General features: G+C 34.1%; 1 long non-coding RNA gene across 1 annotated transcript in view; it reads left to right on the top strand.

Annotated features, from left to right (window-relative positions):
• Nucleotides 1-279: 279 nt before the first annotated feature.
• Nucleotides 280-26698, top strand: part of LOC143679367 (uncharacterized) — a 28129-nt gene continuing 1710 nt past the window's right edge. Inside the window, exons 1-2 of the long non-coding RNA XR_013173690.1 lie at nt 280-401; nt 5816-5928. This is a non-coding gene — a long non-coding RNA (uncharacterized LOC143679367). The remainder of the gene's footprint in view (nt 402-5815; nt 5929-26698) is intronic.

Raw genomic sequence — 26698 nt, 5'->3', positions numbered from 1 at the left:
CTCCAGTAAAAATACTGTCTTCAAAAGGTCCTATGAATAATGGATTCACACTCACAGGAAAATGAGAGTAAGGGTAAAATCATATTTGCCCCAGCCCCCTCCCCCTGGGTATATAGTCAACCTACCAATCGTTCTTCTCATACAAAACTTTTGTCAAAAGGGGAAAGTGAGATAAAGTAAATCAGCCCTTGATAAATGTTATGGAGGAAAATAAAGTAGGATAATGAATATATGGAATGTGGGAGATGCTATGTTGTTTTGTGAGGTCATAATGCCTCACTTTGAAGAAATAGAAAAAGAAAGCCAGGCCATTATTAGGAATAAAATATTTTCATGCAGAAGAATAAAAAGCAAAATATCAAAGTTGGAAACTTTCCTGTCATGTTCAAGGAAATCAAAAGGTTAGTGTAACTAAGGCAAATAAAGTAGGGTGGAGAGTAAGTGAAGATGAGATTGGATGCACCATGCGGGACACAGTAGGTAAATGTAACTGAAGTGATATGATGTGACTTAGTTTAACATAATCATTCTGTTGTGTAAAGAATAATCATTCACCCTCAGGTAGATTTTTGATATGCCTGGAATCCATAATATATTTCATATTCTATTCATTTTCCTACTCTTCTTGATAATTCTTTAATGATCTCCTTTCTCTTCATCCTCCAAACCCTCCTCCACCATCATTATTCAGATTCTTGTTATATTTCAAAGGTACTGATGATTGAATGGGGGGTTAAGAGTGTGAAGAGTCTAGGATGCTAGATCTTATTGGAACTCCAGCCATGTCCCCTCCAGCCTTCCCTTTTCCATGCTCCCTCAGGAATTCCATTCATAGAACTTATGCCTTTGCCTGAAGTCTTCTCCAAAGCAAAATTACCTGCTGCTGGAAGCAATCCCCACCCAATGTTTTTGAGGACCTCAGACACAAATATGTTCAGTTCCCTCCCTCATATGCTATAAATCTGAGACATATCTTCCATTCTATTTCCCAAAGTTTCTTTGTAGATGAAGTTCCATCTTCCCATTGGAGTAGCTGGCTTTCAAACCCACATTTTATTAGCTGCCTTCTCTAAGCTTTTCTTACTTCCTCATGCCCTTGCCAGAGATTGCTGCACCTTCCAAACACGATTCTTGTACTCAAATTCTTTCATTCAAAGCAGTCTCAGAGTCTACTATGGGTAAAATTAACACAAAATGCATGCCTTTTGACATAAGCATATAGAATATTAATGCCTCTTAAAAAGACATGTAAAACAACTGGATAATTAACTTCAGGAAAGGGCTTGAAAATAATAACTCTCTTTTGATGGGTTAAGTTTGAGATTCATGGAGGCCTGACAAGTCTGATTTTGAGGGTTGGGACCCTGTGGAGGGTTGTAAGTTGTGCAGTCATCACATGGAGAGTGAATGTAGATAATGGGGAAAAAAGGTTTAAGAGCTGAGTCCTGGCTCCAATTTAGAGGACAAGAATTAGATGAGATTCCAACCAAGTGAGAAAGATTTGCCAGTGAGCATAGGAGGTGAATAAAGGGAAAATTGTGGTCAAGCAGCCAGGTGAATACCATTTATCAAAAAAAAAAAAAAGAAATTAACTCAAATTCTGTTCACATCGAATAAGGTGAGGAGTGAAAATAAACCATTGAACTTGACAATATGAAAGTCATCAGTGGGGCTGACAAGAATATGCCCTACATTGATGGTGAAAAGAGTGGTTTGAGAGAAGATAAAGAGAAAAAAATGGAACCCATGACTATGCTCAAACCATATGGGATGCTTTTCTATAAAAGGGAGAAGAGAAAAGGGTAATAGAAATTAAGGATTTTTTTTTTTTTTTGCATTTTGTTTTATTTTGTTTTGCTTTGTTTGAGAGAGATAGAGTGGCATATTATGAGATGAAGGATATTATGCAGTGCAGAGAAAAGCTCTAATGAAAAACAAAGGAGCAACTACAGAAACACACACACTAGAAAGTATGAGAACCAACAAGCAAGGAAATAGAATAGCTTAAGAGAGTTTAGGCAATACATTTGGACTATAAGTATATTATGTGGCTACTAGTTCAAGAATGTTGGCAGACTTTGTGATAAAAGACAGATAGTTTCTATATTCCAGTAAATTAAAAAGTCAATGATTTAGAATGTTTGGGGGAAGAAGAGGTGCTTGGTATCTGAGGAGAAAGGGAAGGCCTAAGAATTGGAGAGTGACTCAGCATTAAAATAAGGTAAAACCGACAGGTAGAATGAAAGACCACTTCATGTTAGCAAACATAGATTTAAAGTGCCTTTTCTTTAGCTATATTCAGCTACTTGGTTGAATGTATAGAGTAGCAGTAAAATGGTGTGAGAGACCCGCAAGGTAATTTAGGGTATTGCAAAGGGAGTGATTATACTAATAATCTATGAAATGTAAGCTAGGAAAGAAGGGAAGTGAGTATCTTATAGGCATGAATGATGGCACAAAAGTAGAATCATGGTAGAATCAATGGATTATACCTTCTAAAGAGGCTGGGATATTTTTAGTATTCAAGAACTAGAAGGAATAAGCTGCAAAGAGTTTCCTTAAAATTGAGTGTACTGCCATGAGCCAAATTAAAGTAAATAAAATAGTATGAAAAAATTCATCCCTTTACTGGCAAAACTGAACTATATGATTTTGTATAAACTCTTTCTACACTTTAAACATTATAGTGAACACTAAAATGGGAAATGTATTAGACCCTGAGGGAGTCTCCATGTAAGGTTCCTTGGAGGCAAGAATAGCAGGCTTTTCTCTGATGGCTAGGATATTATCTCCAATATTTTCAGAGTAGAAATAGTCAGTGGACTTGTTGCAAATTCTGCAACCAGGGTGAGATATATGAAGCACTGTGAGATTAAACAATGTTGGGAAAAGGCAAGGAAAAGTCTTGCCAAAGGTTTGAAATGGTGTGCTTATCACGAGTGTGGGCTGACAGCATTGACAGCTCCAGATCTTGTATGGGAAATCTATTTACTTCAATCTCAACTTTCATTGCTTGCTCTGCCACTTTTCTGCTACTATAAATTCTCACTTTCTGTTAGACATCTAGACTGGCAGGTGAGAAAAAAAGGATTTAGATTTTTCATTAAAATAATGAAAGTTCAAGGCACTGCAAAGGCAGTTTTGTTTCTGAAGACATTTTCTGCTGCTAGATTTGGGCATAGAGCTGAGCTCAGACTAAAGTCGATAGGAAAAATACTTTGAAGAGTGTTTCTATGGCTGTCAGGTCCCACATATACACACACATTCTAAATGATCACTGTGATCAGTTATCAAATTCATTTTCTTATATCTAGAGAAATTAAGTGCTGATGCTTGTTTTGCTTGTTTTTTTTATCTGTTAACTATCCATGTACCTTGATGGCAACTTGAGCTGAGTATTTGGCATAAAACCATCTATATCATAAACTAAAAGAAGAGGGCCAATAGTTGCATACAATAAATAAAGAATAACAGATATTTTCCTAAAGTTTCACTAAATTAAAGATATAAAGGAGCACATGTTTGAAAGAGAATTACTTGTGATCTAAAAACATATGCTATTTGATAAGAAACTAAAATGAACCATTATTAGCTTATCCTGTGCTTTCCAATCTTTCTATAGACAGAGGCCTTTATTTTTCCAAAGCTGTAAATTTGTTCATCTTTCAACAAGAAGCTGTGTGATTAAAAATAAGGCAATATAACAGAGAAGTTATGAATATATAACCCTATGCAAAAAATATGATATTTGAAGTTAAATCATCCCTTTGAAAACTGAGGGAGCTCAGGCACATACCTGATTAAAAAATAATTATGATAATTAAAAATATTAGCAATTGCCAAAGAAAGTTTTATCTATAAATTCAAAACCACATTAAGTATAACTCATTGAGGAAAAATAATTATAATAAACCTAAAACATGTTTTAGCCAAGTTTGTCAAAAATAGTATTTTAACTATGCACCAAAAAATGACCAAAGATTCAAAATAATTTATTGGCTTACCAGACACATTAAAGTGGCTCCTGAGCCCTCCTTCCATCCCACCTTTCCTTCCTTTCTTTCAATTCTTTGTTTGTTTCTTTGTTAATTCTTTAAGAACTACAGTACAAAATGCAAGTGATTTCAAGAGTGAGCACTAGTGATCTGTATTTGTTTTGAGCATTTGTTCATTGACACTAATCAATACCTCTATGTGACTTCTTTACAGTAAAGTGTCAATACTGCCCCTCGTTTATCAACAGCTAGAAAAGCTAGGCAGCTGCATAAGGATTGCAGTTCTGTCTGGGGGAAATCTTGGTAATTTTGTCTTGTTAGATACATATGTTGAAGCCAAATGGGAATTTTGTTAAGATGTATGAAGACCCCTACTTAAACTCTTACCAGCCCTCATGTAAGGAAGGATACACTTTAATTGGGAAACACTTCATAATTTGTTTTCTTTTCTTTCCATCATTTTTTAGTAAAAAAAAATTTTTAAGTATGATTTTATGTTTCATGTGTTCCATGTGTAATTGTATCTGTGTACTAGACCACCTAATAATGAAAATTTCCATTTTAATTAATAATGCACAAGTTCAATAATTTATTAGAAATCAATATACTTTCTGTTGTCTTCTACAATCTGGCTTCCATGCAACAAGATTCTTCTTCCCCGATGCAAAAATCTTTGAATCAGTAGAATTGAGAGGAATTAAGGAATTGAAGTAGAATTGAAATCACAGTGTATGCTGATGAAGGGAACTATCACTAAATGATATTGTATATTTATTACCCTACCAACAGTATATTCTGTTTTCCCACAGCACAAAGATATTTTATGTTAAATGCATAAGAGCTTTTGTATCTACTATTAATCAATATCAATTCATTTAGTCAATTTCTGTTTCATCAATGGTGCGCTGCATTTCCCCCTGCCCTATAGGTCAATTGCAATTATTTGAAAATTACATAAAAGTAAGTTCTCCCTGCAACCCTTTTTTCTTTCATAGTTATACCAATTCAGCTCTTTCTGTCCAATTATCCCTTTTTACATCCCTTCTCATCGCTCACCAATAGCTCCTTCCATCCATTGTAAAGAATTAGTTTGGATAAAATGCATTGGCTATATAGAAAAACACAACCATTCCTGCTAGCCAGAGGACATATAGGATATAGAGTACAGATGCCTTAGATTCTACATTGTTGCAATTAAAGCAGTCAATGTCTGTTAGAAATATTTGCATTTCCATTAGAGTGAGGTAAGATAAAGGTTTATTTACTTTCTAATGGGTTTCTATGAAACCATACTTGGAAGGTTGGGAAATATTCAGCTGTGGATGGATCCAGTGGGGGAAATATAACAAAAGAGCCTATGATATAGGGAAAGAGAGGCACATTCTACTTTTAAGTATGCAGAGAGAAAAATGGATATGCCATAAGCACTCCATCTGAGGTAAGTTTAAGCTTTATTTTATTTGAATTGGCAATTGGTCCATTTTAAACTTTTTCAGGAACACTAGCCATTTATTAATAAGACATTGCTTGTTAGCTGAAAGGAACTATGGAGGCCAATTCAATTTTTCTTTCATCCATAAATTAGCATTTTGTTTAAATGTTGGCTATCAAAATAGGCTCTTATTTATAATATTAAAATGGTCTTGCATATGTTTAAAATATATTTCAATTATTTGCAAATGGAACATTAGATTAACTGACTTGAAAATAAATACTAGCTTTCTTCTTCTTTTAGAATAAAACAGCTACTTTAATTGATTTTTATGGAACTAAATTTCAGATCACAAAATAATTTTATGTCTCTAATCTTTTCATATAAGAAAAGGAAAAAATGAAAGACTCTACCTGGTCATTCAGAAAGTATTCTTTCTTTAAAGCTGAGCATAAGTGACCCCATTATTGTTGCCTCTCTGCCTCTACAGCCCTATCAAGTGTAAGTATCACTTAGGCGGATTGAATCGTATATCTTATAAGAACCTAGCAAAATTTTTTCTCTTAAAAATTTGACGATTATACCATTGACTATCATATCGTGGATAAGAAAAAAATAACACTCACAATAATAAAGGTTAATTTTGATCAAAACAGCTGTAAAATATTTAACACTTTTAGAAAATACTGCATTTGGTGGTTTGAAATTGTATGCACCCCAGAAAACCATATTCTTAAATCTAATCCATTCCTGTCGGTGATTATGGATTACCCTTTGTAAGTAGGACCTTTAGATGAGTATACTTCTGTTAAGGAGTGACCCAGCCTAATCAGGATGGGCCTTAATCCAATTCTAGAGTACTTTATAAACAAAATGCAATTTGACAGTGAGAGAAAAAGCCATGGAAGCAGGAAGCTGAAATTCAGTGGAGCCCAGAAGTGAAAGAAAAGCCAGGTCAAGCTGTTTTATGCCTTGCCATGTTACAACCTAAAGACCAAAGATTGCCAGCAGTCTCTGCTGCTGTTCAGAGCCTTATAGTCTTCAGGAAGAAAGCATCACCTTGACTTGTACTTTCTCCCAGCCTCACACTGTGAGTAAATAAATGCCCACTGTTTAAACTGATCCATTTCATGGTATTTGCTTGAGCAACCTGAAGACTAAAACATACACATGGCATATTCCATAGATTACTGTAGTCTTGAATGATGTAAAATTTCAAAAGTCTTCTTCAACATGAAATGAGTAACCATGGTTTGTTTTAGGTGCTTTTTCTGGTTTCCCAGGTAGAGTCCATCTTAAGATGAGTACATTAGCAGGACACATAGTAAAATGTTGAAAATGGAAACAGTCACATATCTGGGCCTTAAACTCCTCTAGGAAAGCTAGAATCAAGAACCATGAAATATAAAGCATAGCTACCTAGGATCCAAATCTAAAGTTACTCAGGTGGGCAACAGTGGCTCAATGGTAGAGTTCTTGCCTGCTGTACTGGAGACCCGGGTTTGATTCCCAGAGACTGCCCATGTAAAAAAAAAATTATAAGGTGGGGGGGAAACAAATCTAAGGTTACTCAGGACAGAGCAAGCTCCAGCAAACAGGATCACTTTTGATCCCATGGAAATGGCTCAGCCTTTCTTCATACCCCGCTACCATCTTCCTATCTAGGCGATATTCTCATTCTCTCTACTGCATGTCATTTGCCTAAACAGATTTTTCTTGACACATATGCAATCCAGATTTACTGGGGCCATCTTAAGGCCAATTCCAGCATTGTGTGACATTTAAAGAAAGTATAAACCAAACGTTAAATGTTTTGACAAGTAGTGCAGTAGTTTACTGTAGGTTTCTGCAAGATATGACCTAAGCAGCATTCCATTAAAAGAAAAAAATAAAATAAAAAGCAAAAACATCCATAACTTTTTCTTTACACATCTGTCTTCACTGTTGCATTTTTAAAACAATAGCTCACTCATTTGACTTTCTTTTATTGCTCATCTTTATATTCCATGCATAGAATTTCTCCTTTTTCACTTCTTCTCATCTCATTCTTTCTCATATTTTGACATGTAATCTAGTCTATCATTAGCCTGTTTGGTGAAAGGTAAGTGATTTGCCAGAACAGAACATTTTCTTCCTCTTCAGAAGATGAGACAAGGGATGGGACTCAAATATTTATAATGTTCTATGCTTCCCTGTAACACTCTCCTAATACAATATTGCTTGTATACATCCAAAAAAGTACAGAAATTTATTTTGATACCTAGTGCCTCTTCCACCCCATTTAGCACTTATTTTATTTTATTTGTGCCTTTTATAATTAAGCTGGCATCTACATTTTGCTTCTTTTCTGTTTTTTTTTTTTATTATTTTTTAATGCCTCTTAACAGAGTATCATCTGACTTGTTTTGTTTTCCTCCAACTTTTTATTTCCCCTCAGAATTTTATTTGGTTTGTTTTATCTTGCATATAACAAATTTTATCTGATGGGAATTGAAACCTGAGTACAGACCACAAACAATGCTTGCATGACCTCTTGTTCTCCATGATACCAGTCTTTAACTTGATACCAATGCTGTCATCTATTAGTTTTGTTTTTGTTTTTCCCTCAGAGAAGTTATGGGAAATACCATTTCAAACTTTATAAAATTAGCTTAACCAATAATAAGAATTCAGGCAACCCATCAGGTTTCTGAAAACTTTAAGTTTTTTTGTTATTGTTTGCTCTAAGCTATAAATAATTTCTCTACTAACATGCCATTGCCATGTTTTATTATCCAAAATGTATTCCACTGAAGTTTTTGGCAGCCACAATATCCCCTCTAGCCTGAATATATATGCAAATACTTCTTCTTTTATTTTTTTGGTAGTATAATAGTGTATGCAGTAACCATAAAATCAGGGGCAAGTATTCAACTTTTGGCATGGGTTTCCTAGGACTGTCAGATGCACTAGAATTGAATTAAAGATATCTGATTCTTAATTGCATGGGTATATCTAATGTTATTCCTCCAAAATTTACTTACACTCTATCAGTTCTTATTTCTTGAACTTGCCACCCTTGTAGTAGTTTGGTGGCATGTTCTAACTTTAGCCGAAAAGTGAACTGAGATATTAATTTGTACTTTTTTTCTGGCTTCATTCTCCTTGCTTTTCCTTGCCGTATCAAGGACTCCATTTTGGAAAGGTTGTCCTGAGCCCATTTTGGAAAGGTTGTCCTGAGCTTTACATTTTCTTGTTCCAAGGAGATTGTGTTGCAGAGAACAAAGGAATTTTTGTGATGACAACTGCCTTTCATAGCTGTTCATTGTGGAAATTGTTGTTTCTTTATTCAAGGGAGATAAGGGTTGCTTGCAAAACCTCAGAGAGGAACTGCTTCATGGTTCATCTTTGGAGGCTAGGATATAGATAGCATGCTCCAACAGGAATTCTATGCACAAACATAACAACATCGCTGTTTTTATGGATCTGTGAAAACGTCACCAACGAATGTTATCCAGAGATCAGAAGGATCGTCTTAAGTGTTCAGATATGTGTAAGAACCTCAGCTTTCTTTGCCTGAATCTGAGGGCTTATAGGATCCCCAGTCATGACTGAGATCAATTCTCTACTAAGCCAGAAAGCTAGAGACTCAGGGGTAGATTTAATTTCATTTAAAGGAAATGTTAATATGCAACACATTTTATATAATTTTAGTATAATAGAATTCATTTCTCAATGTATATTTCAAAGTCTACTTTTATCCCTTTTCAGTGCTCTCTACCTACCTTTGTATACCTTTTGGGAGCAAAAGTACTTATCTAGTACTTACAGATCATTTAAAAAAAATTTCCCCGGAGTAGGCAACACAGTCCCTGGTGGATCTGACACCAGACAATGTAACGGAGCAAGAGTTCTGAAACCAGTCCACTTCTGTCTCCCACCCACTTTCACATAAGTGAAACACTCATAAGTATTCCCAAAAGTGAAATATGCAAATTATTCAGCTGTTGAGTATGTATGAGTGAAATATTTATTTCTAGCTTGTAAATTCATAAAAAGATTCTTAAAATTGCTCAATCTAGATTACTCACAGAATCCTGGTGGAGTTTAATTCTCTGATTAGTTCTTAGAATTGTTATACATTAACTTAATATTGCAATTTTGAATAATTTCTGCAATTTCTCTCCCATGGTTATCATGACATCAAATGATGATACTGACTTTCTTACACAATAAATCCAACAGCCTAACAATCAAGAGTTAAACAGCTTGTTTTGTTTGTTTTATTTTAAATAATGATGCAGCTAAGAACTGCTATATTAGGCTCAATCTTTTGGGGTAATAACATTATCCCCACACACTACACAAAGTTACTCAAATTTTCAAAAGCCAGTTTTGGCTAGTGTCAGCATGAGTCAAGGGAAAAATAGAAATGACACCAAAATCCTTACACTATAATGGGATCTTTAATGTATACTTTGGGGAAAATTTTAAAAAGTATATATAATCTGTACAACAACTATGGACTTTGCCAAAATTCCCTTTATGTACTCAAATATTTTTCCTCCTCTTTGAACAACATGATTTCTTTTCTCTACTTTATTACCTTTTCTCCCACATACTCTATCACATAGGACAGTTTCAGTTACAAAAGTCATCTGTCATAGCTACTTAAAAACTGCTAGCAACCAAATGGTACAAAGAGGACTCAGGGTTTGAGCAATCGCATGAAAGTTATTTCCTCCTAGAAGTTGAGCAAGGATTGAAATACAGACAAAATGGCCCCCAAAAGGAACCAACTAAAGGAACGGATTGCTTAAATTACATAACAACTACATGATAAAGAAAACACTGCAATAACTCAGAGAACATTTATAAAGCACATAATTTGGGCGAGGCAGAATTATTAAGTGTTTACATAAAGATTTTATTTACTATTTACAAAACCAAGAGAGCTTGGTGTTACTTCTGATCTTCTTTTGCATACTAGAAAACAGGCTTGGTGATTTTAACTAAAATACTGATGCTTTAGGTAAGTACATATGTTTGTGTGACCAAAAAATTGTAAAGCGATATGTTAATTGTGGTAAGTCTGGGTATGAAACTATGAACTGTTGTAGTTCTTGCTATCAGCCCTGTTGCTCTTTTTCTCCTCTTTCTCTTTTTCCTTCTCCTCCTCCTTATTCTTTGAATCTTCCAAATACTTGTAAATACTTCCAAATACTTGTAAAAGATTGCTTTTACAATTTGAGAAAATGATGCCAAAGATTTTAATAACAAAAACAAGAGTATACAATCTAATTTCTATTTGGAGTAATTAAAAATCAGAAAAGTCACTGATTTTTAAAAAAATCATGAATAGTTTCAAAAATTAAAGATCAATTAACATATTAAGATCTTGAACCTTGCTATCTTACAAATAGCAACAAAATACATTACACCTTTTCAACTAACAAATTTGGTAATACTTAAAACTAACAAGGGTCTTAATGGAGATATACATTCCTTAACAATTCCTTAAGATTTTTTTTGGAGACGTAAATTATCGCAAGCATGCTAGAAATCAACAAATTATATCAAAAGGTCCTTTACAACAGTTTTACTTTTTGGATACTCTTCTAAGATAAATAAAGGCAAATGACAGACAAAGATGTTCATTCCAACTTCTTTGTAATAGTTAAATATTGGAGACAGCATAGTCATCTACTTTATTGAATTACAAATAAACTATAACATATGCATAACAAAAGCTATTTTGGAATCACTACAGTAAGATTTTCAAAGGTTGTTATTAATGCCATGGAAAAAAATTAAATAAAAACTAAAGGAAGGGTGCATGAGTAGTTCTGTGGTTAGAATGCCTGCCTTCCATGAGGGAAACCCGGGTTCGATTCCCGGACCATGCAACAACCCCCCCCCCAAAAAAAAACTAAAGAAATACAAAATTTGAGTCATGACATTATACCATTTTAAAAATCATGCATAATAATCTTAGCAATGTTTTCATCTATAGATGAGATCATGGGAGAATCTTTACTTATTATTTCCATAATTTCTCTGATTTTTTTCTCATTGATTGCATATAAGAGAAAAAGTGGTGGACACACTGATGCAAGCATTCTGACCAATGGTATAAATATGATTTTCCATTTGAAATGATGCAATGAAATTCAGATTTTACATATCAATCTTGTGCCCCTTGTAAACCTTACCCTCTTGATAAGTTGATCCAATGGCTTTCCCTTGGCTTTCTGACCCAATCAAATTACTGGATCTCCAAGGTGAGCCAAAAACTAGGACTTGAACCTCTGTAAGCTCAAAAGATTTATGCAAACTCTGCGAGACCAATAGGCAGAAAGATGGTATGGAAATACTTAGAGAATATCCCAACTTCACCAAGCAGTTGTTTGAAAGAAAAATTCCTCTGTGTTCCATTATAAAAGCACGGGTGAAGGAAATCATAGATTGAAAGCATGATTGGACTAGAAATGTCTTTTTATACAGTGTGACCATTTCTTCTTAGAGCATTTGAAAATAGATGCAGTTAGTGGGTATAATTTAAATATATTCCCAATGGTCACTATTTCCTCCAATACTGAACCCAGGTCAGAAGGCAAACAATTGAATAACAGCAGTGTGGTCTGAGTGAGTTAACCTTCTCAAAAACAATGCAAGTACTTTTACTTTTGTAGCAGTGGCCTTTGGTTCTCCAAGCACAATTGTGACCCTCCATGCATCTTTTCAAGTACGCACTGTAGGTCATAGACTATTACTAATTTAAAACTTCATTTTTATACAACAAAGTTTCAAAGAGCATAAGAAGTTCTTTAGAGTATTTCTATGATAATTAATATCATATATATGTTGATGACTTGTCCATTACACTGAACAAAAAAGGTTTGGACAACCTGAAAAAAAGAGTTTTTGGAGAAACAGCCTGTTTACTATGTGAACAAGTAGATTCTCTTCAACATTGCACAGCATTAATATTATTTAAAATCCAACCGTGTCCTTTGATAATGGAATTTTGCCAAAGGGCCATTTATTTTCTCTCTAACAACAAGATTAACTATTGACTAGTTTTACAAACTTTTCAGTAAGAGTTGTGCTTGCACTCGTTTCATTATGTCACTCAACTTTCAATGACATCTTTTTTGTTTCCTAACAAATTGTATGTTAAAATACAAACACAAAAATACTAGAAAACAGGCTTGGTGATTTTAACTAAAATGCTGATGCTTTAGGTAGGTATATATGTTTGTGTGACCAAAAAATTGTAAAGCAATATGTTAATTGTGGCAAGTCTGGGTATGAAACTATGAACTGTTGTAGTTCTTGCTATCAGCCCTGTTGCTCTTTTTCTCCTCTTTCTCCTTTTCCTTCTCCTCCCCCTTTCTATTTTCCTCCTCCTTATTCTTTGAATCTTCCAAATACTTACAAAGATTGCTTTTACAATTTGAGAAAATGATGCCAATAATTTTAATAACAAAAACAAGAGTATACAATCTAATTTCTATTTGGAGTAATTAAAAATCAGAAAGGTCACTGATTTAAAAAAATTTTTTGAATAATTTCAAAAATTAAAGATCAATTAACATATTAAGATCTTGAACCTTGCTATCTTACAAATAGCAACAAAAATAAATTACACCTTTTCAACTAACAAATTTGGTAATACTTAAAACTAACAAGGTTCTTAATGGAGATATGCATTCCTTAACACTTCCTTAACATTTTTTTTGGAGATGTAAGTTATCGCAAGCATGCTAGAAATCAACAAATTATATCAAAAGGTCCTTTACAACAGTTCTACTTTTTGGATACTCTTCTAAGATAAAGGAAAATGACAGACAAAGACAAACATTATTTTTCACATTTTACTGAAATAACAATTGGTTTACTAGTTGAGTCACTCTGTTTCTTTGTGCAGTTTGTGAAAATATTGATGGTTTTATCCCACTATTTGATAATCAGTTCTTGGACAACATAGATAGAAATAGAAATAAAACAGTTCATAATAAGTCCAATTTCTTTCTATACCTAGGTTTTTGTACTTTCTCTTTTGGCTCCTTGTGCAAAATTATCACACTTTTCCTACATTTATGTCAGGAGACTGAGATCAGTAACTCAATGGAAAACTGTTATTTATATTTTCAATATTATTCATTTATAGCAATTTCTATATTCCTTACTATATTACAGATAGTCAATACCAAAATTGTTACAACTAAATGCACGTTTAACACATGGAAAATATATTAGCTTAGGTGACAGGTGCTAAACTCTTGCTAAACGTTAAAATCCCCCGGAGAATTTTGAAAAATTTACTAAAAACCCAGACTCTCAGGAGATAAGTTCAGTGTTGTTCTTTAAATTAACTAGCAAATGCAATGCTTGTGTAACAGTTAAGGACTTAATTTTTATTAAGAATGTAAGGCGTTTTCTGTGAATATAACCATAAGTATATATTTAAATTTTGTGAGTTTTTTCATTACATTTTCAAACTAATCTACTAATACAACTGTCAACCACTTATCTTGGCAGAGAACCATTGTTCTAGTTTGCAAATTGCTGGAACGAGATTTAACAGAACTGAAATGGCTTTTAAAAAGGGGAATTTAATAAATTGCAAGATAACAGTTCTAAGGAAATGAAAGTATCCAAATTAAGGCACCAACAAAAGGCCCCTTCACTCAAGGATGGCTGATGGGTAAGAAACAACTCTGTCAACTGGGTAGTCCTGTGGCTGACATCTAATGGTTCCTTGTTCCTGGGCTCCACTGTTTTCCGCCTCTGTTCCTGTGGGGGTTTCCCACTTTGCTTCTCCGGGGCTGGCTTTCATCTCTTGACTTTCCTTGGCTCTCTCCAGGTTCTAGCTTGCTTAACATCTCATGGCAACATCTACTAGACACCAGGCATCTCCAAATGTCTGTGTCTCTATTCTCCTTATGTTCACATCTGTGTCAGCTCTGCTGTGAAGTTTCTATTAGATTTGAGGCATGTGTCACTTCTGTCATTTCTGGTTCTCTCTAAATTCTTTCCTGTTTTAAAGGAATCCAGTAAACTGATCAAGACCCAACTTGAATGGGCAGAGTCACATCTCCATCTAATCAAACGGTCACACCCACAATTGGGTATGTTCATCACCTGTGAAGATCATCTATTCAAAAATTTCCAACCAACCATACTAAATTCAGATTAAAAAAAAAAAAAAGCTTCTCTCACTAGATTGGATCAGGATTAAAACATGGTTTACCGGGGTATCTAATATTTTCAAAATGGCATAATCATCCATTTGTTCATTGAAAACTGATTTACATAATAGCTTTGAACATCTGATTTTAAAAATATGATACATTGGACAGGTCGCGGTGGCTCAGCAGGCAGAGTTCTCGGCTGCCATGCCAGAGACCCAGGTTCATTTCCTGGTGCCTGCCCAGGCAAAATAAATAAATAAATAAATAAATAAATAAATAAATAAATAAACAAAAATATAACCCACTGCTCATTTTTTAAAAGATACGCTCAAGGTCCCAGAGCCCAAATCTGAAATTTAATATTGTGTGCTTTACTAATTTTTTTGGTAAAGCATAATAAAGTTAACAAAGGATTTTAAGCAACAAAAGAAGAAATAGAACAAGATACAAATGGAAACATGGAAAACATCTATATTCTCATTAATAATTAGAGAAGAGCAACCTGAAGCAAATCAGATAATATTTCTAAATGGTTAATAAATAATATTGGCAAAGATTCAGGGCCAGGTCAAGCTTATAAAGAGAGCTGTAGTATAAAGTTGTGTAATTCTTTGGCTAAAGAATTTGTTAAGAATAAGTGTAAAAATATTGTGTATCTTTTCACTCAAAAATTATAAATGAGGATTTAGGATCAAAATGAATCTTAAAAACATGAAAGAGAAACAAAATAAAACTAAACAAATCTTTATAGACTAATATGTTAACAGTATTGTCTGCCATATCCAAAAATTTAGAAGCTAATGTTCAGCCAAGAGGTAATAAATGAACAATGTTATATTTACTTAAATAAGTATTACATGATTTTTGTACAAAATCTTAATGAGGAAATGGTTAGGTTCTAATCTTAGAGACACAACTAAAGATAGAAAATTATATGTGGGATTGGATAACAAGTTTGCAAAGACATGCAAACACTATGCATACAGAAAATGAAGAGCATTTTTAAAAATGCTTTACAAAATTTTGTTCTGAGTCTTGTCACCAATAACTTTTATTAGTTCTTTCTGACTTTTTATGTTTGTCGAGAGTTGTAGAAAGTTGATGTTTACTTTTATAATAGGGAAAAATATAAAACAGGAATAATGTACTTTCAAAGAAATGTAAAGATATATTTACTTGGAGATAATTTTTCCATACCTGCTGTTTCTGTTGGAACTTTTGCAAAGGTAGTATTATTCCCAAAAGATGACAAAAGTAATATTATTCCCAAAAGATGACTAGTTTCACAGAAACTACAGAGAAAATTAAAAGTCAAACATAGGACTAAACAGCTTTTTGAGAATATATTTCATAAAAATTATGACTATAATTTACCGTCCCAAATAAATTCTTTTAAAAGTGAAATTTGTGCTATCAATAAATATATTGGGACCAGAGATGTAAGCTGGAACTCTCAGGCAAACATGACTGACTTTTCCTTACACCTCCTTACACCTGAGCCCAAATAATGGTGGAAATATTAATGCAGGAATACTAAGCATGCTATACATCAAGTGTCTTTAATATCATCTTTTTCTCATTTTCAAGCATAAGCACTTTTGTTTAGGTCTTAAAGCAACACCATAATAAAAAGTATTCCTTTAGGAGGTAAAAAATATATCCCTGTTAACTCACAGCAAAAGATTCTTTTGTGTGTGTGTGTGTGGAAACTTCTAACTCTCTTCTCATTATATTTTCATTTTGCATTATTTTTCATGTGCAGCTGATCATATTTACTACCATTAAGTCGCAATCCTATTTTTAACATAAAATACTATTTTGACATAATGTTAAAACTTTTTGAAATTTATATTAGCTATATGTGAAAAATCTCCATAAGAATAAGAAAGAACCCTTTACATTTCAGCAACGGTGTGAAGTATTTAAACGCTTAGATATGTTCCTAAGGATGTATTCTATTATGGTCAGGTGGACAGAAAAGCAGTATAATGCTTGACCTTCGGTTGTTAAAACTGGGCGTTTTAGCATGCACGGTAAAAGCTTCAAGCAAGACTCCAACTTAACAAGCATTATTGCCACCAGTTTTTCTCAGGAATGGAAATACAATGAATAGAAAACCTAATTCACATTGTTTTTCAATAAATTTTAGCTTTCTTGTAAAAAGTGTTCTCTGGGGCATCTTAGTCAGTTTAAATTATAATAGTTTGACTGCTGAGTACTATTGCAGCAACTTTTAAAACTGCATGTGTTGCTATAAATTGGCTATGAGTCAGATTCACTACAAGGTGAGGGAGGTCATTCTCAATGTCCTATCTGTTTTTCTGCATCTAATCTGAAAGAAATAAACATTCAAGCATTTTTCTTGCAGCATCCAGCTTTATAAAAAAAAAAAAAAAAAAAAAAAAAAAAACCCTACAAAAGAATACCCTACCACAACTTTCTTCAAGAAAAGAAGTAAAAGCAAGAGAAAAACATGTTTCCATGAAAAAATAAAGTTTTCAAGATTAACTAGCATTTTATACAACCTTGTGAAAAGTGTTCTGCTTTGCATTGACCTTCCTTTTCATACGGTAGGAATTGTGCTAGCCAGGTAGGAAATGAAGTCTCAAAGGGAAAGTTACAGGTCAGGAAAGTCAAGCATTTAATCAGATAATGGAAGCCTATGTCATTAATAAGTGTGTCATTTGCTTCAATAAAGGCATGACTTTAAGAAATCAAATCAGTCCTTTAGTGCCCCTCATAAGTCCCACTCCCTCACCTCACCAACTCTTCCCTGCTCCCTTTAATCACTCCTTTCTCTAATTTCTTATATATTGTCTGTATTCTTCATTTTATCTTTAAACCAAAAATTCTATCATATTGCCATGTAATATGAAAAGTAAGCAAATTCTCAATTTCTCTAGCAGATTGTAAGTCCCATTAGGACTGCAAATAAGTCTATTTACTACAAAAAAAAAGACAAAAAAAGAAGAATTCTAAGGTGTCAAATGCCATTATTACCACTTAATGAAACTACGTTGCTATGATGATCAAAGAAAACTTAGAACAGATATGGATGATATGGATAATACATAACTGAAATTTGTGCAATTATAATAATACATGATAAATATTGTTAAGAATGGATTATTAAGCTTAGTCAGTTGTTTAAATAAATATTTATGAATGTCACTGAAATGAATAACAATTTGACTATTTTATCATTATTGTATATGAAATTTAACTATTGCTTTTATCACTGTTGGATACGACCAAACGAAAATGAATGAAGCGCAAATTCTGATCACTCTGAAATTTGGATTTCCCTTGCTTACTGAACTTCACAGGATCTAACACAGTTTCTCAGACTTAAAGATGGCTTTGTGTAATGGAAAGAAAAATGAGCTAAAGTCAAAAAACATCTTGGTCTTTCTCTGTTTCTATTTAGAAGCCTGGTGGATCATGTTACTGTTCACATTTTTTAAAAAAAATTAAACTATTTCCCTAATACTCTTTTTTTTACAAAATGGGATTAGGATTAAAACATGGTTTTTCTAGGGTACCTAATATTCTTTTAGTTCTAATCCCATGGATGCCCTGATGGACTCCTTTACATTTACAGCTTAATTTTCTTTACATCAAAGGGCACCTTGGGTTCTCTCTTAGTGGGGCATGCCATTAACATTAACCTGCACCTGCCCCCACCCAGACAAACAATTGCCTGAAGCTAAGAAAATGCGCAGGTTTTTCACCCCCTCTTCAGGTCTGTGACAAATCTCTAATACAACATGTCATATCTTCTTGTATTCCTGTTTTAGAAACTATTTTTCTGGTCTGAGTCTCCATTCATCTGTTCATTCCATAACTAAAATTTACATTAAAATTATTTTTAACCTTTTTCAGTTAACCCACACTCAGCAACTCTTTTACAGATATCAGAATATGATATTATTTCCCATTCCATGATTTTGGCCTCCCATTAACTTTATCCTGGGGAGTGTTTATTTATTTTTAAGAAAAACTTTTATTGGATAAATCAAGTGCCACCATTATTGAAATATCCAAATGCCTACCATTTTACAACTATCTCAAAATGGCTATTTTTAATGCCTACTGTGTTAGTTTGCTAGCTGACAGAATGTGATATACCAGAACTGGAATGGCTTTTAAAATGAGAATTAAAATAAAGGGGGGGGGGAAGGAATTTAATAAGTTTCAAGTTTACAGTTTTAAGCTTATAACAATGCCCAAAAGAAAGCATCCAGGGAAAGAAACTTTAAGGAAAACCGATGTGTCTGGAAACTGCTCTGTCAATGGGGAAGTCACGTGGCTGGCATCTGCTGGTCCCTTGCTTTTGGGCTCTGTTGCTTTCCACCTCTGTTCCTGTGGGGGTTCCTTACTTTACTTCTCCGGGGCTGACTTTCATCTCTTGGCTTCCCTTGGCTCTCTTCAGGCTTTGGCTTGCTTAACCTCTCATGGCGATGTCTACTGGGCTCCAAGCATCTCCAAATGTCCATGTGTTACTAGTCTTTGAGCCTTTGATATTTTAGCTTAAAAGATTATAAAATTACTAGAGTTACATAAATAAGAATGTATGCGCAAATTTTTATTGAATGCCTACTTTGTGCTAGAAACTGTTCCAAACACTTGCGATACATTAGGGAACAAAAGGGGTAAAATTCCTTGTTCTTTTGCACTTTATATTTTGCTGGAGGAAATAAATAGTAGACAATACAAGATAAAATAAATAAGTAAATTATACAATGTAATTGCTGGTCAAACAAACTACAGAAAAGGATAAAATATGAAGGATAAGAGGTGTTGAGCACGTTTCCTAGTGGAGTAAGTGTGTTTTTAAATAACACTGACATAGTAGAACTCATAAGATGGTGTATTTGAGCAGAGATTTGAAAGTGGTAAAGATTTAGCCTTGTTGATAACAAAACTCAATGGCAACAGTTTGAACAACGTAAAGAACAAGGAAGGCAATTAGGAGGTAGCAAAATGAGTAAGGATAATGTTGTAGGAGATGTAAAGCAAGAAGGAACATGAGTTTGTAGATTTTACCAATGCTGGCTTTTCTGGGGCATGTAGGGGAATAAATGAAACTACTGTGTATAAGATAGTAAGTGATTGCGATAGGGTGGTAGATGACATCATTGGAAGAAATAATGAAGGTCAAGAAAATAAAAAAAACACATTGGAAATTCAGTTACATGGAGATCAAATGAACAAAAATTGTGATAGTTGTGTTAGAATGAATAAGAGTGAAATGAGTCTTAAGATGTTGCCAGTATGTATGTATGTATGTATGTATGTATGCATGCATGCATGTATGAGAGACCTGGAGGTTTAAAGATGGCTGCATTCAAGGAAAGAAGGTTTGTAGAAGTGTGTGTCAAATACTTGTTGAATGAATATGCTGGAGAAATCACTGGCACACTTACCGGCTAGCTCTGAACCCTGGCCTATTCTCCCTCCCCAACATTTTATATTATATGTAGATGTTTCCATAGGTTTTCATTATGATAGGTGTAATGGAGTGGTCTGACCACACTTTAAACCTGAAACCTGAAATAAGCAGTCTCAGCTGCTTATCAGACCAGGAACCCTCACTGGCAGGGCGCCATCCTGCTAAGGTGGATAAATATCCCACTCTTTGGCAGCACAGATTTCTCCATCCTCTCAGATAAGAAACAGGGCCAGTGCAGCTGCCATTCACCAACTCTAACCCAAGCAGTATGGCTTCCTATGGAGACTGCCCACAATGGGATCTCTTCCTCAGCTCTTGTTCTGTGTAAATAATGCAGCGGGCATTTGCTGAAAGTTTCTGTTGTACATAAGACTGTGTTCTCATGGCAGCAACTCAGTCCACAGGACAACATTAGAGATCAACTTCTAGTTTTTAGGGGGTAGGAATGGAGATGTTCTCCAACCTATAAGGAATCAACACCCCATCTTCACTCCCAGTTTCATGAAAACTGTCCAGAAGGGAAGAGCTTCCACTTGAGAGGGTTGTAAGAAATCATTTTCAAGCATTTTAGGGTAAATAAAACCAAATAAAATTGATAAATCTAAATAGCAGAAATTTAACATATTATGTTCATTGGGCTCTCGTTACCTTGTTAAATATTGTCCTTCCTGTCAACTGGATTCTTCCATTGTGTAATGCCACCATTTTCATCACAAGTTTGTTAAGACATAAGTGGAAGGGAAAGACAGGATGATAAGCACTGAGGAAGATTATTTGTGGGTCAGCTACAGAGGGTTGAACAGGCATGCCATGAAGATATTGTGGGCTCAGTTCCAGACCACCACAATAAAGCAAGTAATGCAATAAAGTGAGTCATATGAATTTTTTGGTTTCCCCATGCATATAAAATGACATTTATACTATACCATAAGCATAAAAAACAATGTACATACCTTAAAATGTGACACAGAGAGCATAATCGAAAGGGGTTGTATGGAGTCATGTATCCCATTGATTAACACTGCAAATATAATTAAGTTCTTGCATGAACTACTTCAAAGGTATGAATCTTGTACAAAGAGTTTATAATATTGGGGTATAGGGAGAACACTACTATTACATGTCATGGATTATGTTTAACAGGAAGCCATTGACTTTATCAAAAGTAATACCAGGGATAAATAATTCGGGGGGGGGCAGGACAAGAGTCAAGAGGAGATTTGAATTTTCTATTTGGTGAGGAGGTGTCTATCTGTTATTTTTCTCTTGGGAGCAAAGAAAATTGTCTAAGATTGAGTATTGATACTTTTGACTTTGTACATTATACCTGATGTCCAATGATGGAGGTGACTAAAGGATGCACTGACTGAAAAGTAGAATGGCCAACTGTGGTGTGTACATGTGATCAAATATTGTGCTGCTGCAGGAAGGAATGGAGACATGCGGCATTCAATGAGGTGAATGAACCTGTGGGGCATTATGGGATGCAAAATATACCAGATACAAAAGAGCAAATATTGTATGAAACATGCCAGAAACAAAAGAGCAAAAATTGTATAGTCTTATTTACAAAATACTTATACGAAAATTGGGGCCTAGATTGTAAGCTCTTACAGCAGTCACATTTAGTCCAGAGTGGGAATTGTCATTTCTAGGTTTTAAGAGGCCCCGCCACATATGTGCAACCTGGTATTTCCCTGGAACTTTGGGTACCTGTGTGACACTGAAGACTCAGAGCTGGAGTTTTGCAGTTCTGAAGATCAGCATTGCCATATACAACAACTGTTAAGGAAATTGCAAAAGAGATCAGGCTTCAATTAGAGATAAGAATGAAGCCAATCTGGTCAGGACTAAGGTAAATTAAGGGTAAGGAAGACACTGTCTGTATTTTAGAATTGTACCAACTCTATGAAACCAAAGGAAGAGAAGTCAATTTTGTCTAGAACCTAAATTTTCTGTAGCATATAATCTAACTCAACCTGCCTGGATAGATAATTTAAACAACCCAAACACAGGGAGCCCAGAAAGGAAATGAAGGCTTGTAAGTCTGTATAGCCTAATGTAAAACCTGGATACATCCTGGAGTATGTTGAGCAACTAATTAGAAAGTATTGGCAATGTCCTTTGAGGGACGGGAGAAAAATTATGAAACTATTAGACTTTACCACCAGGGAAATCCCTGATACTGTCTCAAACATTAGGGACTCCCAAGTCAATAAGCTAAGCCCTTGATCTTGAGACTTTCTCTTGTGAAACTCATTTATGTAGTGGGGAAGTTTAACCTACCCATGGTTAATGCCTAAGAGTTACATCCAGAGGACCTTTGTCTTTTTTTGCACAGTGTGACCTCTCTCTTTCTAAGCCCAACTTTGCAAGTGAAATGATTACCCCCCCCCCCCCCACACACACACATGAGACATAACATCCAAGTGTGAAAGTCTCCCTGGCAATGTGGGCTATGACTCTTGGGGAAGAGCCTGGCCTTGGCACTGTGGGATAGACAATGTCTCCCTGACCAAAAGGGGGGAAAGAATTGTAATAAAGTATTAGTGGCTGAGTGAGTTCAAATACAGTCTAGAGGCTACTCTGGAGGCTACTCTTATGCGTGCTTCAACTAGACATTGCTACCTATCATAGTTTGCCAAACCCCAACTAAAATCATTCTTGCCAACTGAAAAGAACACCTAGGATTTAATCTGAGATTCTACAAAGGTTCCAAGCAATACGATTTCTTTCCAGAAAAATAAAACCTCCAGATGGGTTCCTAAGCCAAATAAATCTTGAAACACAGAAGGGCCAGTCTCTCCAGAACACTTACTAGTTCCATCCTCCTATCCCATATTACTGACAGCCCTTTCCAACATGAAAAAGTTAGAATAGACACGGCCTAAATAGTCCTTAAAATTGGGAGAAAGAGCAAAGAAGAAAGTAGAGTTATAACAGAGAAGATAGTATTTAACAAATGAATATATTTGCTGAAGCAATATATTGATATTTCTTTTCATTTCTTGTATCTTGGAGCAGCTAGAACTGTGGAACTGTAACCCATATAAAACTCTGAAATCTGTTCTACAACTAATTGTTGCAGTGTGCTTGGAATGCATTGTTTTTTGTATATATGTTATTCGTATATATGTTATTTTTACAATTAAAAAAATTTAAATGTGACACAGAGACATGAAGTGAACCCATGCTGCTGAAAAAAAATGGCACCAATAGATTTGCTCGATGCACGGTTGTCACAAACCTTCAATTTGTTAAAACACACTATTTGCAAAGCAAAATAAAATAAAGTTCAATAAAATGAGATATGCTTGTAAATTATTTCAGCCCATATTTCACTGATCAGAGAGATCATTCCTGACACTATCAGAAACATTTTCCATACTCTGAATGAAGATATACTGGATAATTTCTAAGATTCTTTTCCATTTTTGACAACCAGCAATCCTGGATTTTTAAGCAGAGGCTGAGCAATGCAAGTTTAGATAAGAAAGGAGTTTTGATAAAGACAAGAAAAGGCACTCAAGAAGAGAAAAGTCAAAGGATAAAATAAAATTTTAATACAGTTTGTATCATAGGAAGATATCCTTAGAAGGATATTACACCATTTTTAGAATGTCCATGTAGAATGCATATATAACTGAATGTACATATAACTTAACAAAAGTTATGAACTGATTAATAATTTACACCTTATATGACACTGGATGGCTGAAAATGTTTAGCAAATATAATTAAGTCATTTTAGTATGGATTTGAAATTGCACGTAGATTTTGCTTAACTGTGTTCACTAAATATATTTTCTTAAAGAAAACTTATTTTCAATATTTTAGGGAACATTTTCCATTCAGAGTATGGAAAATGATCTGGATACTGGATTCTGATCAATAACATGCTTTTAATAAAAGGAGTGGAACTAATTTGTGAATGGTTGCTTCATAAAGCTTTGAAAGCAACTGAAATGACTAGTTTAAGGTTGATTTTTATAATATTCCTGATTTCAATCTGGAAATCATCTATAAAATCAGATGTTGATCCTTCCTTAGTAAATTTATAAAAACGTATTAACGAGCTCCTCTGACACGAATGCAGCAGTCCAGTTCTAAGCAAAAGGTTAACTGTTTCCCATCAGTGTACTTTCAATTCAATTATTTTACATTTCAGAAGGAGGCAGGTGGTAATATCTTTTTATAGCCTCCAGAAATAAATCAAGAAGGTCAGGTTTGAAAAGTTCACAATTGTATTGAATATATTGACATCCAAGAAAGTCTACCAGGATGAAATAATGAAAGCTATAACAATTATAATGGTGAAAGTAGAGGAAATTGATAGTAATCAGAGTGTGTTTAGAGAGCAATTCAATAACACTATATTTTTGTAAATATGAGACTGAAAAGATTGTGTTACATATCTAATACCTAAAATTATTTATGTGTGTTTGTGCATGTGTGGTATAGAGATAGAGGTAGAGAGGATTATATACATCTATTCTACAAGACTGTATAAATTTCAGAATAATGAAGAATATTGAGCTAATTTGGTAGGAAAAATTCGTATATTCAGAACTCAATTTCAGCTGTGCGGTTTTATGGATAAATATACCAATTTGCATACCCAAGCTTTATGGACTCTATAAAAGCCAAAACTTTATTCCTTTATGTAAAAAAATATGTGGGTACATATTATAGGTAAGAAAACATGCTAAAGTCTGTGAACCATATAAAGTAGAATAAAAGCCTCAGATTGCTACATTAAAGTTGGAAACCAGAAAATTACAAGATATCTAATTTGACAGTTTTGCAATATCAGAGACAACCAAATAAGTAAGTTTGTGGATGTGTCTATAAACAGACATATGCATATATGCATATATAATATATAATAAGCATGTATAATATATATGCTTATGTTCATGTGTACACAAACACAAGACCTTGCTGCTACTAGTATAGAATGACAATTGAAGATAAATTGAGAAAATATAAATAATATACAGTATTTAAAAAAATAATCTAATCTTGTTGCTTTATGCACAAAACTACTGTTTTGGGAATTTTTCTGTTAAATGTATATAAATATAATAAAGTTCTTGTTTCATAATAAATAGAATGAATGTTTAATTTATTAATTTATGATTAAGACTGAAAGTGAAATTTTTAAATAGTTATTCTTAGACAACAGGTATAAAGTGAGCCCATGCTGGGGAGGTCTGACTAGGATGTCTGACCAATCTAAATAAATGTGCAATAAATATTAAATTTGTTGATGATGATATGATGTTTCAGATTTTGAAGGGTTTAGAACTTCCTTGAAAAACATATAAGAAATATGAACGAAGTGATTTTTTATTGACAAGTATTATGGCATTAGTGCTAATCAGACATAGATTTGTTCTACTTCCTAAAATGTGTATGTAACTTTTAGCAAAACAAGCTATTTCTCCAATTGTTTCAGGTTTTTCATTTATAATATAAGGTTAGGTATATGGGTAGTTCAGTAGTTAGAATGTCCGCCTTCCATGTGGGAGACCCTGGTTCTATTCCCAGGCCATGCACCTGAAACAAATAAAAAAGTTATAATATAGGTCTTTATCTTCTCTATCTTCTATGGAGTAATGAGAGAATTCAATGTGAATAGTCAAATTTTCTAATATATGTGTGTGTTTGTATAAGAAACGGGGAGAGAGAAAACCCACTAAAATGCCTGATACAGAAGCACTCTCTTACAACTTGATTTACGTGCTGTTTGTATCTGTGGTGGACCCCCGAAAAGCCATGTCCTTCAATCCTCATTCAATATTGCTGGGTGGGAGCACTTTGATTGTTCCCATGGAGATGTGACCCACCCAATTATGGGTGGTAACTTTTGATTAGATGATTTCTGTGGAGGTGTGTCTCCACCCATTGAAGGTGGACTTGCTTACTGGAATCCTTTAAAAGAGGAAACATTTTGGAGAGAGTCCTTTTTTGTAGAGCCACTAGAAAGCCAGCAGATGCCACCATGTTCGCCATGTGCCCTTCCGGCTGAAAGAGAAACACTAAAAGTCATCGGCCTTCTTGAACCAAGATATCTTTCCCTGGATGCCTTAAATTGGACATTTCTATAGACTTGTTTTAATTGGGACATTTTCTCAGCCTTAGAACTGTAAACTAGTAACTTATAAATTCCCCCTTTTAAAAGCCATTCCATTTCTGGTATATTGCATTCGGCAGCTAGTAAACTAGAACAATTCATTTCTTTTTCTACTGGGTAAAGATAATCATGTAGCATATTTAGGTAGCAATTTCTAAGAACAATGGTGATTTCCTGCAATTATGTGTGGGCCTACTTGGGTTAGGTTATTGCCTTTAATGGTACGTAAAGTAAGTTTAATTTAAAATATTAAAAAAAAAAGTAAATTATTTGAGATTTAACATTTTCAGTAGTTATATAATATATAGTTTACTAAAAATTAATTTAAACATGAATATACACAACAAACTGCAGATAATGTTAGGATATATGATATTAATATCCCATCATTTTCACTAAAAAATTCATAAAATCCCTTATGTGCTTAAAGAAATATGGGTGGCAAATGCCTGAATTTCATTCCTACGTGTATATTGCCCTATTTAAAGATGCTTGAGAAGGAAAAGC

This window comes from Tamandua tetradactyla, chromosome 4 (assembly GCF_023851605.1).
Source record: "Tamandua tetradactyla isolate mTamTet1 chromosome 4, mTamTet1.pri, whole genome shotgun sequence".
Taxonomy (NCBI): domain Eukaryota; kingdom Metazoa; phylum Chordata; class Mammalia; order Pilosa; family Myrmecophagidae; genus Tamandua; species Tamandua tetradactyla.
This window is presented reverse-complemented; position numbering and strand designations above follow the sequence as displayed.